This window comes from Corvus hawaiiensis, chromosome 3 (genome assembly GCF_020740725.1).
Source record: "Corvus hawaiiensis isolate bCorHaw1 chromosome 3, bCorHaw1.pri.cur, whole genome shotgun sequence".
Lineage (NCBI taxonomy): Eukaryota > Metazoa > Chordata > Aves > Passeriformes > Corvidae > Corvus > Corvus hawaiiensis.
The window spans coordinates 64,208,531-64,226,889 of record NC_063215.1 but is presented as its reverse complement, the minus strand read 5'-3'; the positions used below and the strand labels follow the sequence as shown (position 1 = coordinate 64,226,889).

At 41.2% G+C, this 18,359-nt stretch overlaps 1 protein-coding gene across 6 annotated transcripts in view; it reads right to left on the bottom strand.

The window, feature by feature from the left end:
- Nucleotides 1–18,359, bottom strand: part of HIVEP2 (HIVEP zinc finger 2) — a 106,153-nt gene that overhangs the window by 69,234 nt on the left and 18,560 nt on the right. The window contains exons 2-3 of one of the 6 annotated variants that reach the window (XM_048299911.1): nt 7,398–7,459; nt 6,214–6,275 (exon numbers count right to left, since the gene is read on the bottom strand). The exons of 2 other annotated variants lie outside the window; for them this stretch is intronic. The gene's annotated coding sequence lies outside the window, so the exon portion shown is untranslated. Of the gene's footprint in view, nt 1–6,213; nt 6,276–7,397; nt 7,460–16,647; nt 16,802–18,359 lie in introns of those variants that run through there. 3 more of the 6 variants (XM_048299912.1, XM_048299910.1, XM_048299913.1) reach the window with 3 other exon arrangements.

Sequence of the window (18,359 nt, the reverse complement as noted above, 5' to 3'; positions counted from 1 at the left end):
TGCCTGTAACATAAAACAGGTCCATGCTCCCAGTGAAAACATATCCCTAAAGAAAGTGCTAAAGACACATGAAGAGAACACTTATTTTCCTCTGTTTACACACGAAGATTGGCAAAACGTATCTGAATGGCTCTGCTCCACTGTTACTTCAAAGGGCCACAGTGTATGACTCATCCAACTTGTTTTCAGAATCAATATATGGAAGGTTTGGGTTTCTTAGTTTTTCACTGTTTCAACAAAGAGAGGACACCACTGCTGGGACTGCCTTTGCCTAACGCCAGCATGAGAAGCTGAAAACAGATTACAAGAGCATGGCATGAGCAATTTCTGTATTAAAGAGAGAGCTGTAAAGTCTGATACAAACAGACAAGCATTAGGTTTTCCAACATGCAGCTCAGAAGACAGGCTTATTGACCATAAAATGAATTATATAACCCAACTAGTATTATGTCATCTGAGACGCTGGTTGGGCCACTACCTTTGATATATATGAGATATATATAATATATATAATATATATAATATGTATAATTATTTTCCCCAGACAACTGTCAAGTTACATTCCTTATATAACACTGCTGCAGTGCCAACCTAAAGCATAATGACTGTGCTCATTATAGGGTTATTATGAGTTCTGAGATGAAGAGCTGTCAATAATTAAATTTTCTCCATATAAGGTAAAACACTGTCTTTGTTGCAAAGGGAATCCCAGTTTTATCTGTTTGAAACATTAATTACAGTAATAAACAGGTTAAGAGCAGTAAGCACAGGTCTCCCTCCAGCAAGACATGCAAGCCTGTATCTCAGGGGGTGTGCAGGAAAAGGAAAAGGGATGCTGCAATCTCAGCTGCTGGATCTGGCCTTAGTGTACAGTCTTCTTCATCTTGTACTAAAGAAGGTGGTACAAAATCCTGCAGTGCTTATGGCCAAACAGACTCAATGGTTTTTTTATAAAACATATAATACCTACACGCAGTAAATTTTCTTGATAGTTCAGTCTAGCCTCTTTTTTTTTTGTCATTTTTGCTGTCAATTCAGTGCAGCCTATTAAAGACTGTGAAAAGAAATGGCCTTCAGCAGGGATTTCTATTCCAATCACACAATCTCAATTTCTTTCAGAAAAAGAGCTACTGAACTGGTTCTTCACTTTTCAGATAAGTCAGGTCCAACTTTCAGATGCTGCCCTCATGTTGTGATTAGGTTTTGCCAATGACTTCCTATTTAATATACTGCAAGATAAACTGATACCTGTGCAGTTAGGTTCCAAATGTGTTAAATCAATTTGATAATGACAGGGCAAGCAGGTAAGTCGCTAACTCCTTCCTGTCCATTTATATTGTAGTGGGATTTTTGGTCATCTTTTCTTTTAAAGACCTGTGATCTAAAGGTCTTTTAAAGGCCCCATCTCTAGTGAACCAGCTTTTGTTGCTACAAGTTCTTGTAGTAAAAAAGCATAGGTGTTCCTTTCCAAGGATTCCACTGTATCCCTTACCATCAATATCCAATTGAGTTGCAAAGTATACTTTGGATTCTGTCAAAACCCTTACTGGGGCTCGTCCTGGTTTGTTACTGATGTTTGCTTGCATTGGTGTTCCCAAGAACCAGCTAGGCTTTGGTCACTGCAGGCTGATGGATCAGCAGGAGATCATGGACCACTGCAGTGCTCCCAGCAGCTGCCCTGCCTGCTCAGTCTCTCTCTCCCCTAAAGCCTGTGGTCTGCTTCAGTGCAGCCAGGGCTCAGGGCCTGGGCTGATGGATCAGACCCCCCTTCTATCTAAAAGAGAAGTTTCAATGACTAATGTTTGGGTGTAAAGGCCACTGAGGCTGAAATGAAAATCCTGGAAACAACATGGAATTCAGGCAAGTTTATTTTAGTGTGTGTGTTACCAGAGTTTTGAATTTTTAACAAACTAGGAAAAGAGAAGAAATCCTAACTTTAGGACTTCTGCTCCATCCAGTTCATGGATCAATCAGACACAGTGAGACAGCCCTGTTTCACAAGCTCACTAATATAATGCACTTCCATTTCTTGGGCTCCAGCCCACAGTCTGCACCTTGCAGCGCCTCCTCCTGACCCCAGTCCTGCAGGCTGAGCCAGCATCTCATACCCTCCACTGTTGGACAAGTGACATGGATTTGCAGCTGGAGGTGAGAGAACAGTTGCAAAGAAAAGTGCAAACCTTGTCATGCCCATGCTGTCTCTACATATCCCTGCCCTCTCCTAGTGCCACTCACAGCCTGCCCTTTTGGGCTCAGCCCCTACCTCCAGTGGCCCTCAAACCCTTTTTCTGGGACCAGCACAGGCTCCACTCCCCACCTGAGATGCTGAGGAGTGACGACCTCGAGTCTGCTCCTGCACAATCCATCCCAAACCATAACTCTAAATGTATCTTCCAATTCTGCTCATGTATTTATAGGCCCCTGCATGGGGACAAATTATGCTTTCAAAAATATTACAGGAAAATGCTGCAAGTGATTGTCATAAAAAAAACCCCATCATAATTTCATTAAAAATTAACAAAAAGAAAGCATTAGTGTTGTCCTGCCAGCTGGGGGTTGGGGGGTGTCTCACATTATTAAATTGAGAAGGCCAGCAATGGAAAGCCTTTTTAGATTGGTGTTTCCATTCCTTCCTCTTTTGCTTGGTTCAAAAGTCCTGCATAATTAATACTGTAGTACTTAATAAATGCTTATGAACCTACTACCTCTCTGCTTTTTCCATTTAATTAGGTGATTGACTTCAGGCATACTATAAATTATAATGACAATTTAATTACTTTTTTAATGTGCACACTTAAAAGATTTATAAACAGGAATAGGGTAATACAGTGCACTCAAAATTAGAAATACCATGAACTGGAGAACAGCACAAAGTAATGACATCTAAAGTATCTCCTCAGTGACTGAGCAGCTGCAGTGACTGGGAGGTAGAGTATTTAAAGTGGCTGGTACAACTACAGAGAATTGTATATTTCTATCCAAATGCCCATGTACACCTCTTGTAACTTTTCTTTCGCTGCATTTGCGCATCTCACTTGACTTCATGGCAGAAACATAAAGGAATTCCAAGGACAAGTCAGGCTGTGGACTACAATGTCTCTTAGGTAAAGCATTCACAAGAAGTGGAAGACCCTTTCTCTTCTTTTAAACAAATCATAAAACTTCTGCATCACTTCCTCATAATACAGTCACTGTTAAAATTTGCAGGGGGCCAAAATCTCCTACAATATTCCAGCTGGCACAGGCAAACTGCCAAAGACCATGGATTTCATCATCTCATGAACAGACCCTTCCTAGTCAGAAGGCAGAAATGCCTGAGAATATTTCACAGCATCAGCACCACATCCAATAACAATCCAAGTTAACTCTTCTGATATTGTTGTTATGCCACCTAGGACTCATTCCCCTGCCACTTACAGGAACATAAAAGCTAAGAGGATTGCATATGTAACACAGCAAGTAAGAATCACATCCTTCAAACTAGTGCTCAAAGAAAGTACATTTGCCAAACTAAAAACTATCTATTTAAATTTAAATAGTTTAAGGTAATAAAAGAAGAGTTAACCTACTTAGTTAGCCTACCTAAATGTGCAGACATTTCCAAGCCTTGGTTGGTCATTGAAAACAAAGAAAGCTCTATTTTCTACAAGTTACCTGTCACCTGTCAACAGAGAGAGATGACAGCATTTGGTTTAAATCACACAGTATGGTACATTGGCGAAAATTTCTCATGTAAAAAAGTCATTAAAATTTGGGCTAGAGAAGATGCTTTCCATCTGGGAGCTGAATCTGGTTTGGTGTGACTATTCCTGTCTGTTAATTTAGCAGTACAAAGTATAACTCTACATTCTTAGCATACTTACTGGGGATGCTGGCATCTCTGTAACCAGAACTGCTTACAGAGAGGGAAAAAAAAGACTGGGCAATTCACAGTGTGCTAGAAAAATTACAGGCAATTCCACGTTTTAAGCATCATCTATCAACAGTGTTGAATAGTCAAAATGGGAATAAATTTAAATGCATTGCCAAGGCAAATGCTGTGATAATTGTATCTGGTTTTCCTTTCTAATATAGAAAAAAAATCCCAGACGCTCATCTCATTTGCGCCCAGTGAAGCTGAGTGGAAAGCGGATCAATCCCACAGCTTCACCATGTGCCTGCCTGTCCACTTTGGCCAGCACAGAGCAGGACCAGAAGAGGTATAGGTAAAAGAAAAAACACCAGGAGGCTGAGCAGCGTGGTGAATCACAGGGAGCCGCTTTGTCTGCAGCTTCCGTTCTCTGCGGAACTGTGCAGGGCTGAAACAATGGCTCTCCTATGGAGCTGCATCTCATCTACCTCATCTACAGCCAGTGATGAATGATGGGTCAAGAGGGCAGCAGACTTTGGGTGCACAACCCTTAAATACTTTATCAAAGATGGCAAAAGGCCATGTGCTTCAATAATACAGCAAATACTTCCTTTTGCTGTATAGCAGACAAATTCCTTCCTCTCTGCTGGCTCAGTCTGAAGCTTTTGGTTCACAGCTCAGAGCGTGTGCAAGTTCTATATTCGCAAAACATACACGTAAAAAAGCTTCAGTTTTATTCCTGAGACCATTCAACTGTAAACATTCTCACAGAAACGAAAAGTCAGCCCTATCTGTGCTGAAATCCTATGCTTTCATAAATATGTAATTCTAGGGATTTTTAGAGTTTATAGACAATAACAGAAGGAATATTTTGCTCATTTTAAAAAGTGAAACTGAATAGTAAGAATTGAAAAAAATTCTAAAACTGCAACTCATCCAAACTTTTCATACTGGGGTTTCCTGAAAGAAAAACATACCGATTTGATAGAAATGAAAAGTTCCATAAAATATAGGACTTTTGTCCCCTGTTTAAATAAAGATTAATGAAAATAATAGGCCTTGTGATATAACAAGATACTTCAATACTAACAGTTTGACAGTATTGTGCTACTCAGAGAATTACAATTTAACAAGACATACAAGATGAGTTGGAATACCTTCATGACATAAAAATATCTTTATGCAAAATAAAACTGAAGCAACATTTAAAATGGTCTGAAGTAAAATGTCTTACTGCTTAAGAGTTGTCAAGGGTTTGTCCCAGTACCTCTTTAGAGAAGAGGTAAAGTATTTCAGAACCTTCTGCCATCTAAATTTTCTTTCGACCACTTTTGTCTTCTGTTCCCCCTTAGCTGTTTCTTTGTCTTTTTATTCCTCTAGATATCTTTAAAACTTGATCTAACTGCTCTGAATTTGACAACAAAACTTAATGTTCTAAGAGGACAGAAAGCTGTGGGCTCATGTTTGGTTTCTAAAGGAAGTGGCAGAAAGCAGTCTTGGAAAAAAACTCCAAATCAGCTGTGATCATTTCAGCTCCCTTACGAAAAACATCAGCAACAGAAGAAGTCCAGTTGGGATCCCACCCACCCAGCACCGAGGTAACCCTGTAATTTTGGGTCATCGTTTAATGGCACCAACACTTGATACTGGATCATAACTTCCCCATTTTGGTGGCTTTGAGAAGTTGATTGACACCAAAATGCTGATGTGAGCAGTGTGAGGCACCAGCAGTGCCACGTGGGCAGTGAGGCAGCAAGCTGTGCCATCCCACCGCCCACCCTGCAGTGACACGGGAAACCTGCTCCTTTTGCCTCCAGACACGTTAGGGCAGAAGAAATGCGTGTTTTCCCTCCCAAAGATCTCTCATCATTTTACACTACAGCAATGGATTTGCACAATTTTGATCAAATCTCACCGTAGATTTTGAATTTAAACACTCCAGAACTGAGAAAAACAAATGGTTCTTATGCTCAGAAAATGGACGGTCTTGGAGTGGAGGTATCTCAACTTCCTTATAGCCCTGTTGAACAGATTACAAGCAGGCCTGTCATCTCTACTTCAGTCAAGTGTAAATTTCAGATTAAAAAAATAAGTGATTTTAATTGATAGCCATAATGTGTACTGAAAAGCTTCTAAAGCAATAATAGCTTTTACACAACCACTGCTGTCCAGAAAGCAAATCAGCACATAAGTAACTCACCCTCTGAGTATTTTCATTCTTTTTTGAGAGTGTGAAACTAAGATTGGCATCAAACTGCATCACTTTTTTAATGCATTTTCCATCCAAACTGAGAGGCACTTGAGGAGCAACAGTGATGTCCCAGAGAAAAACATATTCAGTGTAACTTTTCTGCTACACCCACCTTCACTTCATGGCCCAGCACTCTGCTCCCTTTTATTCATCCAGGTGAGGAGAAGCTGACAGCTGGGGGAGGGAAGAGATTGGGAGCCATATGGAGCTACAGTCAATTTTTGGTATGAATTTGTGAATAGATACAAAAGAGATAAATGCTGGCATGCATAAATTCATATTTTATCAATACCTATTTTGGTACTCACTGTCAGAGTAATTTATTCCAAAAAAGGCTTTTAAAAACGAACACTAGTTTAAAGAAAATTCTAATCCTGACTTATTTCTTGCCACAGCAAATCCAGGATCCCGACGGCATGAAGCAGGAGGCAGAAGCCCACTCAGTAGGGTTTACCTCACAATTCCAAAAGGGAAAGTGGTGCAAATAACCAAGAACCCAAGAGAGAGATTGTTCAGGTCACTGCTCAGGACAAGCTCCCTGGGAATAGAGCTGCTCAAGCAGGGGTGGGCAATCAGCCTTGGCACAAGGAAGCATTGAGGGTCCATGTCCCAGCTGCTCACACAGAGGGCAAGCAGAGCTGACTGTTTTGCATGCAGCATCTTGTAATAATGAAGGTTTTCAAAAGTACAAGATTCACTAGATTGGCTGCCTGTAATTGCTGCACCCACAACTGTTCAGTTTCACTTCTCAGACTTATTCAAATAATCCAGCCCCCATGGGCCTGCAAACCTGAGCTGAAAGTCTGAATGTGGAAGGGGATTTATTAAAAGACTGCTGGTGCATCTGACCATGACAGAATGCTAAAAAAATGAAAAAGTAATGAAACACACAGAACATTTCTGAGTCCCAGATTATGTTTGGCCTGGATCCAGTGGCCACGTTTGATTTCCACTGACTTCCCTATTACAGATTGTTATCTCCCCAAACTTTGATCTAAGGCCACTGCAAGAGCAGAGAGCAGCAGAGCAAAAGTATCTGTGAGAGTCACTTATTCCATTAGTCAGAAATCAAAAATCAAAAGAGCCACTTGAAACACTAACAAAATGCAAAAACTCATCACTTCCTTCCAGAGAAGGGCAAAAGACCTTATTTGTAATTGTTGATTAGAACACGTGCCATGGCAGAAAATTTCTGGACTCCATTCCCAGCCCTTAAATAGTTCTGTGGCTGGACTTGAGCAAATGGTTTGAATTCTCTATGCTTTTTCAAAATTGTAATAAAAAACACATACCCACCTCACAGAATAGAGGCTTCATCAATGTTCCTAACTCACTCTCAGCTTCTTAAGTAGACAGTCCTGCAAAAGTGCAGAGTACCATTACTTAGATTTGATTTGCTTTAAAAAAATTTAATCCTGTCTATTACTTGGTTGGGGGTTTTTTATTATTATTTTCCAGGTAGGAACAATTTTGGATGCAAAATCAGAGTCTCTGCCTGGAGACTGGCCTCAGGCTTCTGCCTCATGCGTATGTGTACATCATATTCCTACATCTTCCACAAAAGAGAAGGTGAGTCTGTGAATAAGGTCAGTAGGACACAAGCCAAGCAATGTACACCTAAATCTGAATGCAGAACAAACAAAAAAAGTGGGTATTTTTAAGAACAAAACTCTTTCCTAAGAATTTGGTTTCTTCATGGTCACACAGTCTGGGTGCAATGTGTAAAAAGTGGCTTTCTGAGGCACCGTGGTGTCTTCTGAATCACTGCCATTACCCAAGAAGACCCCAGGAAGTGGTTTGGATGAGAAGCTGGACCCGACTTGCATAGGTATCAGCTGATCTCAGAGTACACATAGCACAAAACCCTAACAATATGGACACTGTAAAACTAGGAATAACCTTATCTCCTGCAGTTTGGGAAACCATTTCTAACCCAGTGACTACAGAGCTTAGGAACAAGTCAAACAATTATTCACTATGCTTCCTAATTAATCTCCATTTCAGGCCAAATCTTTGTATGCCCATAAAAACATGAAGATCTCCAGTGAGGGAAACAACAGCATGAGCTTTTGGACCTCCTTCTGCAAAGCAATTCATTTTTCCATAAACAGTTACTATTAAGCAAGGACAAAGCAACAAACCAGACAGCCATCTGTGTAAACCAATTTAAAAGGATGGTGACCTCATAAAACATTTCAAACTAATGCTCTCCGTTTAACTTCTGCCACCCCGTCCTGCCCCAGAAGATGCTGGGTTTGAGCAGGTCCTCGGGTGAGCACGGTGCTTTTGCTTTAGGGAAAGCTGGTACTTTAAAACCAGAGTGATTTCAAACCCGTGAAAAGAGCATGGCAATGAAAATACCTCGGCATATATGGAAGCAGGATAACCTTAGTGGCTGCCCACGCTCCCAGAGGGTGTTGCCACAAAGGTCTGTGCTATGTTTGCCAGCTGAGCTTCCTAGAGGTATGAGGTCAAGCGAGCACAAAGGTTCAGGCCACTGATGGTAACGCAATCCCTGCTGAACTGTGTTCTTTCTTACGACCCAGAGAGAAGCCAGAACAAGCACAGATGGCAACCACATTAGAAAAGAGGACAAACTTGATAGCCTTAGAGCAAAACTTATGAATCCACATACAGCACAGCTATGCTGTGTGCACCCAAGATGGCAACAGCATCCCCAGCTCATTCTGCCCACTTAGATTTGAATCGAATGAAGAAGCTTCAGGCAAAATATGTGAAATAAAAGTAGAACACCTACAAAGAAGTGCAAGTAATAAACAAGGACATGTTGTGCATGTCTTGCACAAGGTGACTTGCAGAACTGCCCTTTATTCCATTTACTGAAGTCAGTCAGAGCCACACAAGAGCTGAGAGCAGAGTGCATCAGATGGTGGTGACATCAGACCATTGGTAGCAGAACAGAAGGAAGTGCACAAACTCATTTACAAGGGCATGTGGACTACAAGCATTCCAGTATCAAAGAAGGTAACTGAAAGAAATGTATATTCTGTATATTCTCTTCACATTTCCAAGCATCTGAACAACGTAACAGTACATAAATTGTATTTAAAGTGGTGGAAGGAAGCATTTGCTTTTCCATGATATAAAGATGATGTTTCTAATCCACCTAGTGCAGACACGGTAAAAATTACCTCCCACAATGCCAAGGCTTGTTACATGGACTCTTTCTTCTTTAGCCTGCATTTTCAAAGAGTCATTACTTTACTGTTCCCCTGCCACAGCGCCTGATGTTTGTGTGCCTGGTATTTGTGTTTGCTTTAAAGTCATGGCTGTGAGGTGAAGGTAACTTGCCCTTCTGACCCAGCGCGTAATTGTACAAGTGTTTGCGCAGTAATAACCCATTGTACACATAAAGTGACATTTCTCTAATTGGCATTTGCTGAACACAAGGGCACCCTCTGCAAATACAGTGGCTTTTTTATTGGCAACCTCTTTAATTATTTCACTTTTCCTAACACAGAATCTCCTTTCTGTCATTAGAGAAGAACAAACCATTCCTCACCACAGCCACAGTAATACTATATATTTCTTAATACGTATTACTGAATACTACTAAAGATTAGCCTTAAAAGACAGAGCAGTATTAACAGCTGTCCTGGGAATTTGTTCCAGAAAAGGGAATACTTCTGACCTTTGAGTCCATGTTTCAGTGCCTTTTTGAGATGCTTCAGAACAAAAGTTCAAGCGGCGTCTCCTTTCAGTTTGTCTCATGTTGTTGCGTGTAAAAGTGAGGACAGAAATTCAAGAGAAGCCCGGCTGGTGCTGCTTTCCCTTGCCTTCAGTTCCGCTGTGTCAGCTGATGCTGGCACATGCAGCATATTTCTCTGCTTCCTTTGGTTTTGTCTTTCCTTGGTTGCTGCTTTGAGTTCCTACCCATCCATCTCCACTGCTCTCCTGTCACTGCCATGTTACGTAAAAACTCAGAAATGGCTTAGGAAACATTTAAATCTGCGCTATCTTGGCAAGCAGCTAATCCTTGAAGCAAATGCTACTTACACAACAGAGTGCCTGTGTTTCCTACCCTGTCATGGAGATGTCATGCCTCATCTCCTAAGGCTGGAAGGAATGCACAACGCTTCATAAAATAGCTCTGACTTTCCATTTCTACTATATAAGCATCTTGTTATCTGTTTTTATAGGGAGGAAAAATGGGAAAGGGAATTCCTGGAAGAGATTACAATTGTCAAACTAGCTTTTGATATCTTTTAAACAGCTGGAGCGTCAATTTTTTGGCGGCACTGTCGAAAGTCTATGAGGGCTTCCTGACTGAAGTGGAGGAATTAGTACATTTAGTTCAACTACAAGCTGTACTTTTTAAAAAATCCATATGAAAACAGACTCATTATTCATTTTTCTGTTAATATGTGGTTTTGCCCTGCAGTTTCAGTAATATTTTTTGTAAAACCTGGCAGTCTCAAAAAAGAACTGTAACTTAGAGCTAATGTTTTAATAAACTCTTGTTTACACTACAGTCAAACCAGAACAAACAAAATAAAGCTACAAATGACGTTTTTATAGGAAGTCAAGAAAGAGATTCATGTGTCTGAATATTTTAGTTACAGTGTGGTAGGCACGACAATTATTTCCTGTAAAGCCAAATTGTAGCTTTAAAGAACTGGAAGAAGGCTACCATGGGAATAGAGCATGGATATGACTCGGGCCTCTAAAGAGCAGCTGGATAAAAATACCTTACAATTTAATGCAAAAATCTCATCAAGTATTCTGAGCATTTTACAATGGAGCAATGGCAAGATATGGCCATGAGAAACCTGTCTGGAATCTTCAAAACACAGCCATGCTGGATTACTGCAAATGCCTCCCTCTGTGGGGTAAAACTAAAAAAAATTTCACAAAGAAGGTTTGCAGTGAGATAGGCAAGAAAATGACCTTTTTTTGAAAGTGATCATAGAATCCCAGAAATTAGATCAAAAAAGGAAATGACCAAAGTCTATTAGATCATATTGTATCCAAGTAAGAAAAATCTATGTAGTATATTTTTCAGCATTTTGTCCAGGTCAGCATTTTTGTCTTTTGAGTTGTTCAAACTAATCAGCTCCTCTAGTTTCCATCAAGGGAACAGACTTTCACCACAGTTATTTTTTTCCTACAAGTTAAACTAATACTCCTTTTTGCATTTTGATACTTTATAGCTCTTTGAGACAGTTATTCCCTTCTAGGTGATCTTGGCTCTGATACCACTGTGGTATCTAATTTAATAGCAATCGAGGTATAAAATGCTAAACTAAAAAGAGCAGCTGACCTTCTGATTTGCAGCCTTGCTCCCTCTGTAACCAGCGGCAAGCTTCTGCTTGCATGAGACCTGAGCTCATGGTCAAGAGTCAAGAGGGTTGAAAATCACTATCTCACTTCTAAAGACAGGCTGTATTTCATCAATGCATGGCTCTGAGCTTTATGGAGGATGGAGAGCTAAGAGCAAAGGAGCCTCAAAAGGCTCCTATTTTCTTTAGTCAATGTGATGCTCCATGTTTTGGTTAGACTGAGAAAATTTGGTTACTATCACTTTTCCCTGCATATTAGTGAAACGGGGTTCAATGAGTTTTCTGTTTCTTAGTTGTAATAATCCCATTTCTTTTTCATTCCCAAATTACAGTCTTCCAGATGAGGATATCTGGCTGGCCTTTGTAAGCAGAAACAGAATTCCTTGGAGGTGGGAAAGGAGTTTCACACTGCAGATTGTTATCCTACCTCCCAGGCAAGGGACAGAAGATGTCATGACCTCATGGACTGACTTTGTAACTCCTCTGTCCCTGAACAAAGATGGTCCCAAGCAGCACACAGAGAAATCCTCAAACATTCATTCCCTTCACAGCCCAAAAGGATAAACAAGTGTACAAAAAGAAAAGAGAGTCCATCCTTGAGGATGCTGGAATAAGTTTATGAAAACAAAATGACTACCTGGTAAGGAATTTAATTTTTTAACTTTGTTATTATTATTTTTAACTAGGAGGGTAGCAACTGGCAATTGTACTTGAGAAAGACTGGATGAGTTTTTGGAAAACTCATCAACGCTAAAGGCCTGCCTGCAGAGGGACAAAGTCATGTCATGAAACTACAGACACTTGGCACAGTCCTCAGCAATCCTGAATAAGTACCTTGTGTCCTTGTGCTATTAGCTATTGCAGTATCATGAAAATCCTTCACAACAGTGCATTTTTGAAGTGCTGCTGTACTGTCAGGTGTCCTGACATTATCAAGGCTCCTGGGGGTGCCACTGTGTGGCATCTCTTTCTTGCCTCCTTTACAGCAAGTTTCCAAACCAGGATGTGCAAAAGGCCAGGATGTGCTTCAGAAAAAATTTAACTTGTTTTAGGAGGAAGCTTCTTCCCTCACTGTCTCCTTGGAGTACAGGATCTCTTTCCCCAGGATAACCCTGTCCCTTACCCACTCCTGTTCCAGTATTCACGCCTGGCTTTGCATCTGAGAACAGGAGGCTGGTAGGGAGTGCTGGTGGCAGCAAGCAGATGGACAGGGATGCTGGGCTGAGTCACTGGCAGCTCACCACTTGTTGAGCTGTTTGAGGTCCTGCAGGAAAAATGCTCACTTTGTGGCACTAAAGAGAAATACTGCTAAGAGCAAAAATCACTACAAAAACTACTGCTCCGTGTAGATACAGGAAACAAGACAGGAGACGAGGAAAAGACTTTGCCACAGTTTACAGGAGTTGGTGCCAGACTACTGACATAAAGGAGGTACTCTCCTGTCTGCCATAGTACACAGCCTTCACCTGCAGTATGTTCCTTTTCTCTTCTTCCCCACGTGCCAACAAATGGGTGGATTTCATTCAAATTAACTGTTTGATGCCAGGGCAACATCTATAAATCTATAAACTTACTGACAGCCTAGTCCTGGATCTCCAACAACCTTATGAAAGTTGCTGGCCGCTTGCAGGAAGGACTGAGATGATGACGAAAGGTCTCAGGACCAAGGTCATCAGGCACAGAACACACAGGAAGTGCTGAAGTGTATCTGACTCCATTCACTCACATTACTGTACACAGTAACATCAAAAAGATGGAAGGCTCTTCATTCATTGTATCAATTGGATTTAAGAAATTATATTCACAAAAATGAAATAACTTTTTTCACTGTTCCAACTTTTTTTTACACTGTGCTTTTCTTGTATTATTTCACTGCATTATTTTTCTTCCTCTTCACTTTTGTTACTCTGATCACTACAAATATGAGCAATGTTTATGAGTAACTCCTTATTTTTCCCTACAGCAAAGTAATGCCTAAATGACGTGATTATTATTTCTTCCACGATACCTGAAGGAACAAAACTCAAAGCAAACCAATGAAACTAAGCTCTTCCTCCAGGCTCTCCCTCACACAAGCTGACCAAAACTGCAGTTTCCAAGTACCTGGGAATTGGTTCAGTGGCTTCAACTGGACTTTATGGAAACACAAAGATCACCTTGAGAGATCAAGTATTTGTAACTATAATAGACGATTTTGAACTAAAACAAACAAAATATACCACGTCCCCTGAAAATGTCAAATAACTACTCTGCCTCATATTTCAGACTATTTTTTACAACGTATAGCCAGCTCACAGTAATAACATATATTTACTTGTGTTTATGATTTCATTAATGACTGTGCAGCACTGCCTGCTCCGCACAGTCACTCTTCAAAAAAAATAGTGCTGTCAAAACAGTGGGCCCTGGCGAGGTGAGCTTTCTAATTTTTTTGCTCTTCTTTCTATCTCAGAGCACCTCTTTACTCTCAAGAGTATTTAAGCACTGAGAGTACTTTGTGTAAAAATGACACAAAACTATTAAATACCAATTCATTGTTATGACCCTCAACAAATACCCATCACTACAGCAGCTGTACAGAGTGTACAGTCATAGATTTAACAGGTGGGAAGGGTGGAAGAGAAAAGAATTGTATTTAATATTTAAAAAGATTTCAGAATGAAGCCCCTGATACTCCTGTGTCAGATTCAGCCTCTGTTTTCACCTCCCATATATGGTAATTACAATCCTGTGCCCACTGGGAACTAGTTGCACATTGAAACACCAATACGCTTCACTGGAGGAGGGAGAGGTTTGCTGATGGAGATACTACAAGATGCTGCAGTGAATACTTCGACTTTCGTTGAATATGCAGTATCTCTGGCTCCAACACCTAATTATTTTAACTAAACAGAGGAATATCTGGTTAGGCACTGTGCAGGGTGACTTTCCAGATTTTAAAGGTGACCATTAAATAAGTGAAGGCTCTTCTGGAAAAACAAGGTTTTAGTACTTCGGTTATCATTCCTCAATTCAAGCTGTGCCAGCAGAACTTGGTGCCTGCACTTAGTCACTGAAGGCAACAGGGTGTAGGCATACAGACCCAGGAATCCATAGGGTGTGACTTCACTGCAGGGTCAGCACCTAAATTAAGTTTGTCCCCAACGCGACATCTCTGTCACAGCACACAGGGAGGTACCTACACACCCTGCCACATGCCAGTTTGGATTCCATCCCTCTGCCTTGGCCTCAGTGCCAAGCATCAGGAAACAGCAGGCAACTTGCCAACATTTTTTCTTAGAAAACGGCAACCCTTTCTGGAAATGTTCTCCAGTTTCTGCAGAGTCTTTCTGGAAAGGTGGTAATGCTGAGCTTTTGCACAAACACTGTAAATGAAAGCTACCCTAAAATACTATCACTACCCAAAACATGACACCCCTAAAAATGAGGGCAAATGAGGTCAATATTAGCCAAAAATATTACTGTGTAGCCAGGCATTTTGATTCCTAGAAAGCTGAGGTAAATGACACATATAGTAGCATCAACCAGTTAGCAAACTTTACATTTTCAAAGCACACACCACGAAAATCCACTGATTTTTAATGTAAATGACTCAAGATTCATCAAACATTTTTGTGCTCAACCTTTTACAGATTTTGAATTATATAACCAGTTTGCCATGAATCTCAAAGTCTTATTGAAGTGACTGAAAAAAAAACAAACCCAAAAATAAAGGAAGAGTAAAATCACAGCTCGATGAAGACCTTTCCACTCCCTCATCTCCCTCTCATGATTTTCCAAGCCTCTTTTTAATTGCTGCTTCTCTTCCTACTACTTCTGCCAAATGCAATTCTTAACCAGCACTCGGCTAGCTAGCCAGAGCAGATGAGGAAATTCACTTCAGACCCAGTGCATGTGTTGGAGCAGGCACCTGTCTGAAAGGAGCAGAAAGGTACACACAGCCCATATTGCTCAGAGTGAGGGCATCCACACCACGACAGTGCACACCTGTAAGCACTGTGTCAACAAAGGCACAGCCAGCGGTTAACTGGCTTCTGCAGGAAGCCTGGTTTCATTCATTAACTACGACCTCTGGGCTAGTACATGCGGAGGAGGGAACATACAGGCGAGTTCAAACAAAGCTCCTGTTTTCCCTCTGAAACTTTTCAAGTCTCAAAATCTCACACAAAACCCAAACCGCTGTCACCTGAATGAAAAGCAATAGTAGGCACTCGAATAAGTAAGACCCGCGTGAGAGTTTGCAAGCCCAGCCTGTGCGGAAGGCCACCTGCCAACAGGAAGAAGTGGTAAGAAGGAATTTGGATCCAGCTGCTATCCTCCCTCAGCCAAACAATGCCGCGTGATAAACAGCATTAAGGATTTTTTTTTTTTTTTTTTTTAAATCCTCAATCACACTGGGAGCATCTATATCTGTCATTTTTACTCCGTGGTTACCAGGAGAAGGGCTTGAGAGATTTCTGTGCACAAGTTCACAGAGAGCCAATCTGCTTCCTATCATAGCTTCATCAAAAGGATTGAGACAGGAAGAACAGGAGGGAAAGAAGAAGAAATGACAAAGCGCCTCGCCGTAGGGCTGACTCAAGCTGCTGAATTCATCACAGGTAACACAGAAAATCTTGTAGCTGTCTTGCAGCCCCATTTCGCATGTCAGCTTCTGACAGAAAGGCAGAATGGACACAGAAAGAGGAGATAACTCAGTATCTGCAGTCCTTATTTCCTTAATATGAAGTACTGAACACCAGGAAATGAACTACGACTGTGCGCTCAGTGGGTCACTGTGGCAGGTGCAACTTCACCTTAAGACCACGTAGCCTACTGCACCTTCAGATTTAGCCCAGGCAGCACCTGGGTGAAGCATGCCAATAAATCCACTCGCTGCTGATGGTAATAAAAAGGGTTAAAAACCAACCAGACTGCAGCTGAAAATGCCACAGCCTTTCCCTCCACAGAGCTGCAAACTGCGTGTCTCCCTGGGATGAAATGAACGGACCAACTGCCCTAAAGATCAGCCAGCTAAAGACATTGAAACGCCAGAGCCACCGGCGGACACGGATGGCTGGAGAGCTCGGGGAGCTGGAGCATCACGGCCGCTCGGCGATCCTCCGGCGCGGCCACTTCCCGGCGTCCGGGGACGCGCAACTCGCGGCTACGCGTCGGCGCCGGATTCACCGCCTTGCAGCCGAGGAACCCCCCTCTCCTTCCTCCCCGCCTCAGCCCCCGGTGAACACCCAGGATCTGGGTACTACCTGCGTTTATCAGCAGAGCCATCCCGTGTCTTCAGTCATTCAAGGAATTTAACAGCCTGGAAATTCCTGTAGTCCATTATTTGAGGTCACAGATAAAAGCTAAACAGCAGCCGTGACTCCCATCAATCATAAGTCACTCACTGATAGAGCGTATGGTAGGAGACCTACTGATGTAAGCTAGTCACCAGAGAAAATACCCACTGATGACGCATATCCAGGCACAAAAATAGTTACAGGGCCCCCAAAGGGATTATTCAACAGCCTACATTTAGATATTCCTTCAAGAGACCCGCAGTCGATTTGCTGCTATTAGATGGCTGGGGAACATTGAAGTTTAAGTTTCCTCAGCAGACATAACCACAAATAGCTGGTTTAAATAAGCTACTGCAATTACAAGCTGTTTTGTAAATTTTAACACTGCATTATAGCGATTAAGTCTAAACAGAACCACTGGCTAAAAAATGCTGTACAGCCTTCGCTCTCAATATTTACCAATTCCTCCTGCATATTAGCCAGCAATGAAAAGAACAATTTAAAATTAATTCACAGATGTTTAAACTAAGTCCCTTGTGCTACCCTAGAGCAATGTTTTTGAATCTTAAAAAACCAAAACAATATATGCAAAATGGTATGGGACATTTTGGTGCTGCTTAAATGCTATCTGGATCAACTTTTGCCTTAATTTTTATCCTTCTTTGGTATTTGTCTCTCTACTACACAAAAAGAAAAATACCCAAATAGTTAATCTTTCTTGCACAAATCAAAACCATGTAAAGGTAAGTTATTGCAACATGCAAAACCATGTACCGTGCACTCACTTTGAGCAGGGGCTAGAAAGAGGATCCCTAGAAATCCCTTCCAGCCTAAATTATTCCGCAATTCTCTGCAACTGGATTTTTTGGCATTAAAACCATAATCCTCTAAATTAACCAATCAGCTGGTAATCCTACAATACTCCTGCCCCCTTCAACAGTTTCAGGATCCTTTTCATGCCCAGACAGCAACAAAATTTACTAGGATATAGCTGAGCCTACTAACACCACTGAGCACGAAACACTGACTGGGCATTTCTGGCAATACTAAAACCTTTATTTTTTTAGAAGATCAGATTTTAACATCCAAACCCTCTTTTTAGAAGCAATATTGGTGCTTAGGAGTCTAAACTGTAATGACTTTTTACTGCACATTTAGAATCTAAATACAGGAAAATATTTTATGGCTCTGATGCCTATTTCATTGACATAGTTTTGGAAAGCATTACCTAGCCAAACAAACACTCAAGGATTTATAGTGCTTACCCTGTAAAGCAGGAGAAAGAATTGTCCCAGGCTATGAACTTCTACCTCACTTTCTTCATCTGTGATAACATTATTAAAAATAACACCAAAAATTATTTTTAGCACAACTGTTTCGTAGAGCCCTCATGTTTCTCTCATGCATCCATATGCTGCCAGTCCACATGGCCTAATTTAACAGCCCTAAGAAGAAATATTGGTGCCCTCTAGCTGATTTTCCTTACCAATTTCCTGCAGACACTGAGCAGCAGTCTCTTTTCTCCCGACATTCCTGGGTCTTTCACTGGTGCCCCCAAAATGCAATGTCCTGGAATAAAACAAGCCACTTCCTACAGAAGATACAGGAATCAAAACACTCAAATCCCCTAGGGCTCTCAACTGTGGGAGCTCTTAAAATAGCGTAAGTGCCATGAAAAA